Here is a 14,253-nt window from a genome sequence, read left to right as displayed (position 1 = left end):
TAACCTCGGCACGGAAATAAACCGTATGCTGAGTATAACTCAGTGGTATTTCTATAATCCGAATACTTATTAAGCAAAAATTTATAATGTTTAAATACATAATCACACATAACAACAATCATTCAACAAATAGTCAAATTTCTCAAACACATCATTTTTAACACTTTCAATTATCATATTTTCTATTTCAACCTCATAATTGCTATTCAATAAGCATTTCACAATAATATACTCAATTCAATTTCAATATCAATATCTATTCCATGAATCCATGATTCATGCAATTCCATGCAATTTAATTGCATACTTCATTTCATTGTTCATTCCAATCCATAATCAATATCATTCAATGTCAATCGATTGGTCAATTCAATCGTATACCCTTATTAACACGACTCGGACTCGGAAAAATACACGGATCCAACCAAAACACTCCAACACGACATTCAGTGCCTCATCGGTTATGCCGAAGTAAAGTAATACGGTACTTAGTACCTCATCGGATTTATCTGAAGTAATAATACGACACTCATTTTCTCATCGACTCAAAGTCGAAGTATCCCTGTACACTTCCAATCCTATGGCATGCTAACTATATCCGACTCAGCCCGATACAGTTAATAGAATTTTCAATTCACTTTTCAATTTCCAATCAATACTAATTTCAATCAATTCCAATTCAATACACATTTCAATCATTCATATATTTACACAAGACAATTCAATTCAATATAAATAATAATAACAAATAAAACTCAATCAATTCAATTTCACTTACCTTACATATTAAATAACAAATACAATAAATAATTATTAGATTCGGATTATAGAAATACAAATTGTAATTCCCGTGTCACTTTTTTTCGGCTTGTTCCTTTCCTTTCCTAGCCGAGGTCTCCGACACCACGTTAGCTACATAATTTAATCAATTAAAAATTATCAATACAATACAATTTTATATCAATTATTTCAATTTATACACAACTTTTGCTTAAATTCCAATTCGATCCCTATCCAAACTTAACCTTATTTTCGTCATAATTTTATTATCTATTATTCATTCAACTATCGCTTAAAATTAATTTCAACCCTCTAATTTCACCATAAAACTCAAATTTCAAATTTCTTTCAATTTAGTTCCTACTACTTCAAACTTATAATTTGTTTTACATTTCAATCCTTTTCTCAATTCTAACTTGAAATTCTATCAATTCAAACCCTAATTCTTCAATTAATTCAACATATCCCACATCTAAAAATCAACTAACTTTCAAAATTTTAACATAAATCAAGTAATAATTTGTTCTAGGATTCTAAAAACATCAAAATTACAAGAAAAAAAACTAAATTGGCTTACCAATTGAATTTGAAACCTTAAACCCTAATTTTTCCCTTTTCTTTCTTTCCCTTTTTCCTTTCTTTCTTTCTCCCTTATTTTTCGTTTCTATTCTGTTCTTCTTTTTCTTTTTGTTTCTTTTATTTATTTATGTAGTTTATGTTTATTATATTAATATAATATTATATTAACATAATAATTATTAGTTCTTAAATAATAAGTAAATACATATATTTATTACAAATGTATAATTATATTTATTACACATGTACATTATTTTTACCATACAATTGTCTCAATTTTGATTTATTTATTATTTTATTAAATACTAAAATATTAAATATTTACATTTATAATTAATTTATACTTATGTACATTATTTGTACAAATGTATTTAATTGTTACCGTACACTAGTATTTACTTTTTACCATACAAGTGTTACTTATGGTTTATTTTCTCATTTAATCCCTCAACTTTTCTTTAATCTATAATTAAACTTTCACACTTTGTTCAATTTAATCCTTATGCCTAATTAACCTTAATTCAAGCTAATTCACCTAACCAAAACCTAATTAACCACACTACTAACTTCGTAAATATTTTTAATAAATATTTATGAATCTGTTTTATGAGAACAATGACCCAAAAATACACTTTTCGATAACCATAAATTTCGGGTCATTACAAAATGTTCATGCATGGAATAGTTTTGAAATGGTTTAATTTTAGGTAAATCTCGGTCCACACGGCTGTGTGTCATCTGATGATTTATTTAGGGTGCAAGTCAGTGAGTTACACAGCCTGGCACACGGGTGTGTGGCATGACCATGTGACCCTACTAAGAGAATTACATGGGTGAGGACATGATAAGTCGTATTTTATACATATTTTTATCTGATGCTTAGCATATTTTTGGATGAATTATCATCAGATTTGTGGAATTCGATGCTCCTAAGCCTTTAATTTCATGTTTTATACTTAGGTGAGCATACGAGAGTAAAAAGAGCGAGAAACGGGCCAAAACCAGAGAAAATGGGTCAACATGGGAAATCAACACGGCCTGAACTTCCTCACACGGGTAGTTCACACGCCCATGTCTATTTAACAGATTGCAACACGGTCTAAGCCACCTCACACGGGCATGTCATATGGGCGTGTCCCTATCAAGCCTAAGTCTAGTCCTATTCGGAAAAGGCCACTCTTGAGGATTTTGAAGCATTCTAAAGCCTATATAAACACCCCAGGAGGTACCCAAAAAATACACACGGAGTAGGAGGCAAGGAATTACTCGAAGAAAGCCGATTGATCCATCTCAGAAGCCGGATTCTCCTTCAAGACTGAAAACCTCCCTTCAATTTCCTTCAGGGGTTTTTGGGTTTTCTTTATGTTTTGTTATTATTCTTCTGAGATGTTTCCTTTTACACTTATGAACTAAATCCCCTAAATACATAAGGGGAATGAAACCTAAGACGAATCTTGTTATTATTTTCTGAATTATATGATAAATATTTGATTTGATCTTAATTATGTGTTCTTAATTCTTGCTTTAATATTCTAGGATATTGATTCAAGTATTGATGTGCTTATTCAGAGGAGCAAAAGTCCCTATCTAAGAGTAGATCTAGCATAATTAAGCGGAGTTGATTGCACCTCTAGACATAGGGCGACATAAATCTACTAGATTAGGGTCAAACCTAATAAGGGAATCCATAGATCGAGTTAATGCAACACTAGGGGTTTTAATTAGAAAGAGAATTCAATTAATCAACCTAGGGTTAGACTTTTTTAGTCTCGAGAGAGATAATAATATAAATTAGGGATTTCTACGGATCAAGTCAAATGAATAAATCGTCTAATTCAGAGTCAAATAACAAGTGAAGTCTAGGTGGATTTTTCCCTTGGGTATTGTCTAAATCAATCAGTTTTCCCAAAAGTATTTTCCCAATTTACTTTTTGTGCATTCTTAGTTTAGATAATTAGTTTAGATAAAACAAATCCCCTTATTTTTAGGCTAGATAATAAAAAGAAAGTTAATACTAGTACTTTTAGTTTCTGTGGGTTCGACATTCCGGTCTTGCTATAAACTATACTACTGTTTGATAGGTGCGCTTGCCTTCATCGTGATAATAGTTAGTTTTCAAGTACAATCAATCATAAATATAAAACTTATCACACGCATCAAGTTTTTGGCATCGTTACTGAGGACTAAAATATTAGGAATGCTTAAATTTTATTACTTTGGTAATTTATTTTATTGCAATTTAAATTTTATTTTAGTTTTGTTAATTTTACTAAATTTTCTTTTGTTTTCTTCTGGCAGGTTTTTATAGTTTATGACTAGAAGAAACCCGTCAGGACCATTACTTTTTGACAATGAGATTGAAAGCACAGCTCGCAGAAATCGAAGAGAAATAAGGCGAAACCTAAGAAACATAGAGGAAGGACAAGAGGAAGATATCCATAATACAACCGAGGAGATGGCTGAAAATTAGAATAATCAGCTTCCTCCTGTGGTTGCTGCAGATCCAATAAATCAGAATCTTGCTCCTCGTACTATGTATGATTATGCTAAACCTACTTTAACAGGAGCCGAATCGAGTATAGTTAGACCTGCTATTGCTGTAAATAATTTTGAACTGAAACCTAACACAATTCAAATGATGCAACAGTTTGTTCAGTTTGATGGTTTGCAGGACGAGGATCCAAACACTCATTTGGCGAATTTTCTAGAGTTTTGAGATACTTTTAAGATCAATGGCATTTCTGATGATGCCATTCGCCTTTGATTGTTTCCCTTTTCATTGAGAAACAAAGATAAACAGTGGTTGAACTCTTTACCACGAGGGTCAATCACTACTTGGAAAAAAATGATCGAAAAATTTTTACTTAAATATTTTCCGTCGGCTAAAATGGCTAAGTTAAGGAATGATATCTCTTCTTTTGTACAGATGGATTTAGAAACACTCTATGATGCATGGGAGAGATTTAAGGACCTATTACAAAGGTGCCCTCACCATGGGTTACCTTTATGGTTACAGGTTTTGACTTTTTACAACGGTGTGAACCCCTCAACAAGACAACTCATCAATGTAGCCGCCGGTGGAACTTTAAACAACAAAACACTTGAAGAGGCTTATGAATTTATTGAAGAGATGTCACTGAATAACTATTAGTGGCAAGTCATGAGAACAAAGCTGAAAAAGCAGCCGGTGTTTTCAACCTCAATGCGGTTACTATGCTGTCTAACCAGGTAGAACTTTTAAATAAAAAGATTAACAGTTTGTATGGTTCTATACAGGTACATCTAGTGATAAGGTGCGATTCTAATGGAAGAGGATACACAGAATATCAATCCTTCAACCCTAGCACCGAGGAGGAACAAGTTCAATATATGGGTAATAATAATTCTAGATCTCAAAATAACTCATACAGTAACACTTATAATGCAGGTTGGAGGAACCATCCCCACTTATCATGGGGTGGCCAGGGAAATCAAAGGCCACAACATCCCTCAAGTTTTCAGCAACCACCTTACCAGCAGGAGAAGAAGCCGAACCTCGAGGAGATGCTAACAAAATTCATCTCGGTGTCAGAAACTCATTTCCAGAATATCGAAGCCGAACTTAAGAATCAGCAAGCATCAATCCAAGGGCTCAAGAATCAAATTGGATAACCGGCTAAGTTGATTTCAGAGAGACCACAGGATGTCTACCTAGTAATACCGAACCCAACCCAAAAAAGCATGTGAAAGTAGTTACACTTAGGAGTGGGAAAGTGTTAGCTGAATCTGAAAAGAGGCCACCACAAGAAGCTGACACAACCGAAAGAGAGGAGGTAAAACTCGAAAACAATGACAATCCAATGTCAAAGGAATATAAACCACCAATCCCATATCCAAAAAAGTTAAAGAAAGACCGCATGGATGTATAATTCGGTAAATTTCTTGAACTTTTTAAACAATTGCATATCAACTTACCTTTTGTTGAAGCTATATCACAGATACCTACATATGCAAAATTTTTAAAGGAGCTTCTAACAAATAAAAGGAAGTTTGAAGACTTATCTACAGTGGAACATAACGAGGAGTGCTCGGCCATACTACAAAATAAACTGCCAACCAAACTGAAAGATCTAGGAAGTTTTACTATTCCCTGCTTAATTGGTAGTTTGAATGTTGATAAGGCACTAGCTAATTTAGGCGCTAGTATTAATTTGATGCCATATAAAATGTTTAAACAACTTGGTCTTGGGGAACCTAAACCCACTAAGATGAGTATTCAACTAACCGATAGATCTATTAAATATCCTAGGGGTATTATAGAAGACTTACTTGTAAAAGTGGATAAATTTATATTCTCTGTTGATTTTGTTGTACTTGACATGGATGAAGATGTTGAAGTGCCTTTAATTTTAGGGCTTCCATTTTTAACTGCTAGGGCTGTTATTGATGTGGGTGATGGTAAATTAGTACTTAGAGTAGGTGACGAAGAGATCATTTTTAAAATTTATGATGCCATGAGATTTTCTAGGGAACAAGATGACTCATGTTATTTTTTTGACTTTATTGATCATGCTACTCAAGATTCTTTTCAGGAAATCATACATAAGGACATGTTGGAACTGTATCTTGCGCAAGGAGAGGAGGTAGATGATGACTCCAATGAACACTCCCCAAGACAAGCAGAATATGAGGGTATTAAGGTAAACGATGAACTTAAGCGAAAACCTTCTATTGAAGAACCTCCCAAACTGGAACTTAAACAATTGCCAAATCACTTGGAATATGTATTCCTTGGAAATAATTCTACACTACCAGTGATTATTGCTTCTAACTTGCAACCCAAGAAGAAAGAGGAATTACCCCAAGTATTAAGAGAGCATAAAAGGGCCATAGCTTGGAAAATTTCTGACATTAAAGGGATCAGCCCTTCTTTTTGCACCTACAAAATTTTAATGGAATATGAATATAAGTCATGCGTGCAATCTCAAAGACGATTGAACCCCAACATGAGGGAAGTTGTTAAAACTGAGGTAATTAAACTCCTAAATGCTGGAATTATTTATCCTATTTCTAACAGTTCTTGGGTAAGTCCAGTACAGGTTGTTCCTAAGCAAGGAGGCATGATTGTTGTAACCAATGAGAAGAATGAATTAATTCCAACAAGGACAGTTACAGGTTGGAGAGTTTGCATTGACTATAGGAAGCTGAATGATGCCACGAGGAAAGATCATTTCTCCCTGCCATTCATCGACCAAATGTTGGAAAGATTATCGGGGCATATGTACTAATGCTTTCTAGATGGACTTTCTGGTTATTTTCAAATCCCAATAGATCTTGAAGATCAAGAAAAGACGACATTTACATGCCCATACGGTACGTTTGTTTATCGTAGAATGCCTTTTGGATTATGCAATACTCCTGCAACTTTTTAACGTTGTATGATGGCCATTTTTGACAAACTCGTAGAACAAATCATGGAGGTATTTATGGATGATTTCTCGGTATTCAATAACTCTTTCCATCTTTGCCTTAAAATTTAAAACGAGTTTTAATAAGATGTGAGGAAATGAACCTTGTACTTAACTGGGAAAAATGTCACTTTATGGTTCAAGAAGGTATTGTGTTAGGACATAAAATTTCTAGTAAAGAGATTGAGGTTGATAAATCTAAAATTGAGACCATTGAAAAACTACCTCCCCTTAGTTCAGTTAAGGCTATTAGAAGCTTTTTAGGACATGCTAGGTTTTATAGAAGATTTATTAATGACTTTTCTAAAATAGCTAAGCCTTTGACTAAATTACTAGAAAAAGATGTGCCTTTTAATTTCAATCAGGAATGTTTAGAAGCATTTAATACTCTAAATAATAAATTGATTAATGCTCTAATTATAATCGCACCTGATTGGAACTTACCTTTCGAATTAATGTGTGATGAGAGTGATTTTGTAGTAGGTGCAATTTTGGGACAGTGAAGAGACAAGCATTTTCAACCTATCGTTTATGCTAGCAAGACTTTGACCGCCGCACAAGAAAACTACACCACCACGGAGAAAGAGCTGCTAGCTGTGGCTTTTGCATTTGATAAATTTAGGCCATATCTAATATTGTCTAGAGTTGTCATTTATACTGACCATTCTGCTCTTCGCTACGTTTTAACTAAGACTGATGCAAAACCTCGACTCATTCGATAGGTTCTATTATTGCAGGAATTTGACTTGGAGATTCAGGATAAGAAATGAGCTGAAAACCTCACGGCTAATAATCTTTCCAGGCTTGAAAATTCAAGTTCCAAAGAGCTAGATGAAGTTGAAATAAATGATTCATTCCCTGAGGAACAATTTTTGCTATATCTGATTTTGAGGTACCTTGGTTTGTAGACATCACGAATTTCTTAGCCGCTAACGTTATCCCAAAAGGGTTGACATATCAGCAAAAGAAGCGATTCTTTACTAGTGTGAAAAACTACTTTTGGGAAGACCCTTTTCTTTTCCGTATATGTGTAGATCAAGTCATTAGGAGATGCGTTACAAGGTCAAAAGCACTGAAAATCTTGGAACATTGCCATTCAGGACCGACTAGAGGACATTACAGTGGAAATAAGACCGCACATAAAACACTCGAATCAGGTTTTTATTGGCCAACTCTATTCAAAGACGCCAACAGGTATGTTACTTCTTGTGACAAATGCCAACGGACAGGTAATATCTCCAAACGTGATGAAATACCTCAAACATATATGCTTTCATGTGAAATATTTGACGTCTGAGGTATCGACTTCATGGGTCCATTCCCTATTTCATTTGGGAACAAATACATCTTAGTAGCTGTTGATTATATGTCCAAATGGGTTGAAGCCCAAGCTTTACCTACTAATGATGCTAGAGTAGTAGTACGATTCCTTAAAAAAAATTTCTCTCGATTTGGAACACGTAGAGCACTTATCAGTGATAGGGGTACTCATTTTTGTAACGACCAATTTGACAAGACCCTTAAAAAATATGGAGTTTACCACAGAACAACTACCCCTTACCACCCTCAAACTAGTGGCCAAATCGAAGTAGCAAACCGAGAGCTTAAACGTATCCTAGAAAAGACAATAGAATTAAATAGGAAAGACTGCTCAATGAAAGTAGATGATGCTTTATGGGCTTATAGAACAGCTTTCAAGACCCCTATAGGAATATCACCTTACAGACTTCTTTATGGAAAAAATTGTCATCTACCATTTGAGTTAGAACACAAGGCATTCTGGGCTATAAAATTTCTAAACTTTGATCCCAAACTTTCAGGTGAAAAGAGTTTGATGCAGTTGAATGAGTTAAATGAGTGGTGAACCAATGCATATGAAAATTAAAGCCTATACAAGGAAGCAACGAAGCACCGCCACGACGCTCGTTTAAGACAACGCAAGCAATTTGAAGTTGGAGATCTTGTCATGTTATATAACTCGAGGCTCAAATTATTCCCTGGGAAGCTTAAATCACGATGGTCAGGTCATTTCGTAGTCCAAACTGTCTTTCCTTATGGCACAGTAGAGGTGAGTCACCCATCATAAGGCACTTTCAAGGTAAATGGACATAGTCTCAAACTTTACAACGGTGAGAATTTTAAAGACGATAGAGAAGAGCTACAGCTCCACGAACTTCCCTAAATATACCCACAAGGTAGAGTAGAGCTTAGACTCTAAATAAGCACTTCTTGGGAGGCAACCCAAGCACTAACCTCACTAAATAGGGTTTAATTTTTCTTTCATAGTTTAACCGCGGGAAATTTTGACATTTGACAGGGATGAACACGGCCTAGCCCACGGATGTGCTATAGGCTGTGCTCCTACCACGGGCAGCGACGCGGCCGTGCTATACGACTGTGTGAAAACAGAGTAAAATTTTTCCCAAAACATGAGAATCGATACGTTGCCACGGCCGTGCGACATGGCCGTGGGCAATCCTGCTAGTCAATACTGTCAAAACAACACGGGCGTGCGCATATCTACACGGGCGTTGGCGAAGCGAACCACATCACACACGGTCGTGCGATACGACTATGTGACCTCACGGCTTAGACACATGAGCGTGTCCGTAGGCCGTGTGATGACTTCTCGTTTCACGATAAACACGGGCTAGACGAGAGCACACGGGTGTGTGACACGACCGTGTGAGACTCATGCTGAGCTACACGACCGTGCCTCTTTTTAAACTCATATTATTTTTATCTTTACTTTTATTTCTATTTATTTCTGAAGACTCATGTTTATATTTTTTAAACTTTGCTTATCTTTATGGTTATTATTGAATCATTCCCTTAATTCTCTTTCACAGTGGTGTCTTCTAATTTATCCCTCAGAATCATGCCTTTCCTTCAGCTTTATCTTCAATTCTCGCTCTCACGTATCCAGGGATTTCATCCATAATTTCAGGGCAGTTTCACTTCTCTCCCTCTCTTTTGATATTATCTTTATATCACTATTATATATCTTTGTACATTGAGGACAATATACATCTTAAGTGTGGGAGGGTTATTTATACCATTACCAGAAAACCCATGAATTTTTATCTTGTCTCAAATAATTTTCTCATATCATTATAAGAATAAATTTTGATTGAGCCATGATTTTTATCGATATGTTTTGAATTAAACCATAAGTAAATATGCATTGATTGTTTAAACTTTAAGATATTAGGGAACCAAATATGATAAGTTGAAATTCTTGAAAATTAAAATTTTTAGGTTGTTTCCCCAAGTTTAGGTATTATCTTGAGTTGAAATTCACAGGTTTAACATCAAAAAGCCATAATGCTTGTGAGATCTTGAGCCTTTAGAGCATATATTATTTCTTTCATGCTCACTTTTATTGTTGCTATGAGTGCATCAATATTGATTTGTTATTCTAGAAATTGCTTCGATTATGCATGTCAAGACACCACCATTTGATTTGATATGTCGAGATGATAAAGGCACTTAGGTTTAACCCACTTACTCCATAAAAGTCTACCTTCATAATTAATCCTTAGTGAACCCCCTTGAGCCTAACAAGACATTCATTGATTTATCCTTAATATTAACCCATAACCCATTATTGTTGAAATCTCCTCATTTGATCCCTATTTTTGTCGAAATTTGATTTGAATAAGTTGCTTAGCTATGTTTTATTTTTGATAATTAGCAAAGTTCTATGTTAATTTGATTTGATCTTAAAAAAAAATACGTACATACATTTTAGTAGTAATTCTTTGTTTTTGAGCTTAAGTATTTAATTTCATATTCCATGAAGAAAAGCTCAATTCTAGGATCTTCTAATTAGGAATGTAATTTGTCAATTTTAGTATTTTTTCTAATTAGGTAATTTCTCAATTCAATCTTGATTCTAACCTTTTCTTTCAGCTTGTGACCACACCCCTTAACTAAAGTCACGTTACAACCCTCTAAAAACCTTTTGATTGATGTATCATCTCAATATATAATGGTGGAGATTTAATGTTCACGCAAGCCTATGGTAATAACTTTTCATAGTGACTATTGAGTGCTAAATTTCTTGTCCTTAAACACCTCGAGTGATTTGAGTGAATCTTTTGTGAGGATGTGAAACTCTGTGATATTTTGAATCAAAGGTGATTACTTAGACGTGGGGAGACACCTATGTTTTCGTAATAAAATGCTCAACTTGGAATATTTGAAACTTTGATGTTCTTCGAGTTGAATTTCCAATGTATGATTACTTATGGATTATTTTGAGATACTATTGATGAGAATTATAAGTTGAGAAGAATTTATTTTGATTGTGAGTTAAGGATTTTGCTTGAGGACAAGCAAATGCTTAAGTGTGGGGGTATTTGATAAGTCACAATTTATACACATTTTTTCCCATACTTATCTTACTTTTGGATGAATTATCATCAGATTTATGGAATTCGATGCTCCTAGGCCTTTAATTTCATGTTTTATACTTAGGTGAGCATAGGAGAGTAAAAAGAGCGAGAAACGAGCCAAAAACGGAGAAAATGGGTCAACGTGGGAAATCAACACGGCTTGGACTTCCTCACACGGGTAGTTTACATGCCCGTGTCTATTTAACAGATTGCAACATGGCTTAAGCCACCTTACACGGGCATGTCACACGGGCGTGTCCCTGTCAAGCCCAAGTCTAGTCCTATTCAGAAAATGCTACTTTTGAGGGTTTTAAAGCATTCTAAAGCCTATATAAACGCCCCAGGAGGTACCCAGAAAATACACACAGAGTAGGAGGCAAGGAATTACTCGAAGAAAGCCGATTGATCCATCTCAGAAGCCGGATTCTCCTTCAACACTGAAGATCTCCCTTTAATTTCCTTCAAGGGATTTTGGGTTTTCTTTATTTTTTGTTATTATTCTTCTGAGATGTTTCCTTTTACACTTATGAACTAAATCCCCTAAATACCTAAGGGAATGAAACCTAAGACGAATCTTGTTATTATTTTCTGAATTATATGATAAATATTTGATTTGATCTTAATTATGTGTTCTTAATTCTTGCTTTAATATTCCAGGATATTGATTCAAGTATTGATGTGCTTATTCAAAGGAGCAAAAGTCCCTGTCTAAGAGTAGATCTAGCATAATTAAGCGGAGTTGATTGCACCCCTAGACATAGGGTGACATAAATCTGTCGAATTAGGGTGAAACCAAATAAGGGAATTCATAGATCAACTTAACGCAACACTAGGGGTTTTAATTAGAAAGAGATCCCAATTAATCAACCTAGGGTTAGACGTTGTTAGTCTCGAGAGAGATAATAATATAAATTAGGGATTTCTACGGATCAAGTCAAATGAATAAATCATCTAATTTAGAGTCAAATAACAAGCGAAGTCTAGATGGATTTTTCCCTCGGGTATTGTCTAAATCAATCAGTTTTCCCAAAAGTATTTTCCCAATTTACTTTCTGTGCATTCTTAGTTTAGTTAATTAGTTAGATAAAACAAATCCCCTTATTTTTAGGCTAGATAATAAAAAGAAAGTTAATACTAGTACTTTTAGTTCCTGTGGGTTCGACATTCCGGTCTTGCTATAAACTATACTACTATTCGATAGGTGCGCTTGCCTTCATCGTGATAATAGTTAGTCTTCAAGTACGATCAATCATAAATATGAAACTTATCACGCACATCACTGGGACATGACCATGTGTTCCTAGTTCGAAGGTTACATGACCTGAGATACAAGCGTGTGTCTCAGCCATGAGAGGCAACGACCTAAGATACAAGCATGTGTCTTAGCCGTGTGAGGCACACGGCCTGGCCACATGGCCATGTGACCTTTGTTTTGCAAAATTTGTATCTTTTTCCTAAACTTTCCACATTGTTTCAAATTGGTCCCGATTTACTCCTAAGATATTTTTAGGGGGCTCGAGGGCTCGATTTAGGGACGATATGTATGTATATGATTGGTTACGATGTAGTTATATTATTGAATAATATTACATTTAAATGTTTTCGATTGTACAGTAATGCTCTGTAACCCTAATTCAGCGATGGATACGGGTTAGGGGAGTTACATTGAGAGCCATTCCACATATGTTTCTCATTTGATAAAGTTTACAACCATCAATTTACTCAATTCCTTTTTAATTCATTGGATTATCTTCGTATAAAACTTTCTCCCTTTCTATTTCACAAGTCTAATAATTGGGTCAACATTAAAAAATGGATACTGAATAATGGTTGAATACCTAACATATCTATGATTGTCTAGATAAAGATATTGGTGTTATTCTTCAATAATCAAATGAGTGTTGTTGGAAAAATGGGTTTGGAAAATACAGCGGAAAATAATGTTAGAGAAAGTCTAGAGTTTTAATTTTTTTCCAAAACAAGATACTGGTTGAGATATCGAAAGTAATAAACACTTAATCAAAATTGTACCTTTTCGATTTATCTAGGATGAACGCTTCGACCGATTAGTCTTCTCAACTATCCTCAAGCTCATGTTTGTCGAGTGTGGGTTTGCTTATACTCAGAAAAATTTCACAAAAATTACCAATGAGGTAATTTTTTTATTTCTCTAAACTTTTGGGTCAAGTTGTAAATCAGAAGAATATCTCTAGAAATTTTCTAGAATAATCTCTTCAAAGAATTTTCTCTCTATAACTTTATCTTGAATTCAAGTGAGTGAAAATTATGACCCAATGCTCTCTTTATATAGGGAGAGTTTAGAGAAATTAACTATGATTAAACTTAATCATTTTAATATTAAATTAATGATAAATGTTAGACTAAATTTAATATTAAGATAATCACTTTAATATTAAATTAATAAAATCTTTGTTAAGATAAGTATGAAATTTAATTTTATATTAAACTATTAAAATAATATTATTTCTAGAATAGTTAATCTGAAATCAAATTCTCTGGTAGAGTTCCAGTAGGAGTGTAACTCTTCCACTACTCAACCACTGATGACCAACCACCGCCGGCCACCAGGCACCAGGACACCGCCGTCGTAGCCATCGGCACAGCTATGTTTGGTGATGCAGGTGCGACACCCTTACGACACCCCGAGATGGTTCAACTACTGTCGATTTGGTAAGTCAATGATGACCCGACCGGTTCGGTCTAGCGACCGGTTGGACCATCAGCCTGGTTTCACATATAGGGCTTTGATTCGATCAGTTTTTGGGTTTCGATCTCGGTTTTGGGCTCTTGGGCCCAATTTATGACTTCAGTTCTAATTTTCAAGTTTAATTACCCATTGGGCCAATTATTTGACTTGAAAATTAACTTCTAAAAATATCATATTAATTTTTATTGATTTGATTAATTTAATTTTAATTGATCAAAATTAATTTTTCCAAAAATACTTAGATTTTCCAAATTAGTTTTTCAAGGAAATTCTTTAATCAATTTCTATAGTTGAACAATTCTTATGACCACCTAATTTAATT

The 14,253-nt window shown here is 34.5% G+C and overlaps 1 non-coding gene across 1 annotated transcript; it reads right to left on the bottom strand.

Moving 5' to 3' along the window:
• Positions 1 to 4,252: 4,252 nt before the first annotated feature.
• LOC128291379 (small nucleolar RNA R71) lies at positions 4,253 to 4,359 on the bottom strand. The gene has a single exon (XR_008281153.1). It is a non-coding gene; the product is annotated as a small nucleolar RNA R71 (small nucleolar RNA).
• Positions 4,360 to 14,253: the final 9,894 nt, after the last annotated feature.

The sequence above is a fragment of the Gossypium arboreum genome, chromosome 3 (genome assembly GCF_025698485.1).
Source record: "Gossypium arboreum isolate Shixiya-1 chromosome 3, ASM2569848v2, whole genome shotgun sequence".
Classification (NCBI taxonomy): domain Eukaryota; kingdom Viridiplantae; phylum Streptophyta; class Magnoliopsida; order Malvales; family Malvaceae; genus Gossypium; species Gossypium arboreum.
Note: the sequence above shows the minus strand (reverse complement) of the source record. Positions and strands in the feature narration are given on the sequence as shown.